The sequence below is a fragment of the Macrobrachium rosenbergii genome, chromosome 3 (genome assembly GCF_040412425.1).
Source record: "Macrobrachium rosenbergii isolate ZJJX-2024 chromosome 3, ASM4041242v1, whole genome shotgun sequence".
In the NCBI taxonomy this organism is placed as follows: domain Eukaryota; kingdom Metazoa; phylum Arthropoda; class Malacostraca; order Decapoda; family Palaemonidae; genus Macrobrachium; species Macrobrachium rosenbergii.
Genome location: NC_089743.1, coordinates 71,287,471 through 71,289,884, shown reverse-complemented (window position 1 = coordinate 71,289,884; position 2,414 = coordinate 71,287,471).

Here is a 2,414-nt window from a genome sequence, read left to right as displayed (position 1 = left end):
AGGGAGATGGAACAGGTTTGGCAGCTGCTTCCTACCATCCCTTCCGCTTAGTTGGGAATAGTTTGTTTACGTAGATTTCCCGCCAAAAGGATCTGGTCCTTTTAAATGCTGCAAGAAGAACCAGTCACTGCATGGTTATAATATTAGTGAATGGAATGAACAATAAACAATCTACTCCAAGGTTGAAATTTATATTTAATCTTGGTGGATAAACTGAACTGAAATAATGTTCTTTTATGCCATAATTTTCCCAAGATTAGATAACAGAGTCTAGAAAACTTTTTTCCGAAGTTTGTATTTTTAATTAATCACTAAACCTAAGGTGTCTTAAAGGAGCTCAATATTTCAGTCACTCACACTCATTAAAACACATTGTATTTTGCACTAAGTTTTAATTTTTCGTTTGCCATACAGCCAGACTGAACAGTAAAATGTGATTAATATTACTTACATTAGAGACAGAAATAGATAATGTTGTAACCAACAAAGATACAATCCAAGGACCAAGGACCGTTTACCGAAGGCTTATCATGCCTGAATTTCAGAGGCGAAAGCATTGGCTAAGGTCTATAGATTAATCTATAGACCTTGGCATTGGCTATAAGACAGTTGGCGAGTGGAAAAGACAACGAAGTACGGCAGAATCCAAAGGCGTTGCGCCGAAAGGTAAATGAGAGTTTCGGCGCCGGGCCCGTAGCATATACTCTGCCGAATGTATCGCTGATACAGTCGCAACTCAATGTGGATGTTGACGACCTAATGAACAAGTAGCTTCCGGTCAGGGGCTGAAAACGGAATTTCTGTTTTAGAATGTTATGAAAATAGCCAGAAGGAACTTCGTCCGGCATAGCCAATCCGACATTCAGTATTCTAACCGTCTAGTTTGTAGTTCGAAGTGAAATTTAATATTCAGCCAAAACCTTCCATGCAGCGATACCATAATAGACCAGTGCTTTCTATATCTTAAATTTCTTGACTACTGATTCCATTCATTTGTGTATTCAGGACTTCTACAGCTCCTGGTATGTCAGCCAGATTACCACTTCACGCCACTTCAAGACCTCACAAAAATGTTCCTCCCAGCATTGGCTTGCTTCTTCTCCTGATGTCATTATTGACTCGTTCCTCATTTTGACAGTTATTCTTCTCTTTTTCCTTTTTTAACCTAGGATATTTCATTTATAATTCTTTGAGTTTCCTTAATACCAGCGCCACCCTTTGAATAACAATGATTTGTCCTGTCAGCATCATCCGCCTTTTTCAAGATTTTCTCTTTAATCTCTTATTAAACTTAGTTTAACTTCACTTTCTAGACTTGAATACTTAAGTTGTTCTACTCTGCGTTCTTCATCTCCTCCCTGAAATTCTCTACATTTACCTTTCGGTTTTGCCTATATTGTATGCCAGGTCTCATCTGTAATCCAAAGTTTTCATCTTGTAACTCTGTTGCACCATACTTCTTTTCCAACAGATTGATACAGGATGCCTATGTTAAGCTAGTCCTCATTCATTGTCTGTTCCTTCTCCGATATAGTTCTTAGAGCTGCAGACTTATTTCATCATTCAGCTGCAAAGCCTCTGTGTTAATCTTCAAGAATCTCTACTGATACTCGCTCAACTTTTTTTCCCAGTTCTTTTTCTTTCGATGATTGGCTGTGTGATACAGCCACCTGGCGAATTCAAAATGTAATTATAGAAGTCCTTTCCTTGGAAAAGAGTACCTCCAGTTACCAAGTTAAATGCAGCACAGCTTGAATTTAATTTCAAGAATTCAAAGGGTGAAACCTGAATGTTAAGTATACCTTAGTTTAACCAGACCACTGAGCTGATTAACAGCTCTCCTAGGGCTGGCCCGAAAGATTAGGCTTATTTTACGTGCTAAGAACCAATTGTTTACCTTGCAACGGGACCTACAGTTTATTGTGGAATCCGAACCACATTATAGCGAGAAATGAATTTCTATCACCAGAAATAAATTCTTCTAATTCTTCATTACGGTAGGAGACTCGAACTGGCCCAGCAGAGTGCTAGCCGAGACTCACCGACTCGTCCAACGAAGAACTGAAAACCTGAATGAATAAAGATGTATACACATATATATAAGCCTATACACACACATATATATATATATATATATATATATATATATATATATATATATATGTACATGTATATATATATATATATATATATATATATATATATATCGTGACAAGTTTAGTGTCTGAGTCGTTTGATTCGACTGTGAGGTATGATGAACAGCCAAACAAGTACTATAGTGAATGTCTTTATTCCATATGGACGTTTCGGCTTCAAATCGTAAAGCCATTTTCAGCCTAAAGAGAGGAAAACTTATATATTAATAAAGCATAATCCAAAGGATGTTCACGCTCGAGAATAAAATGGTTTTTATA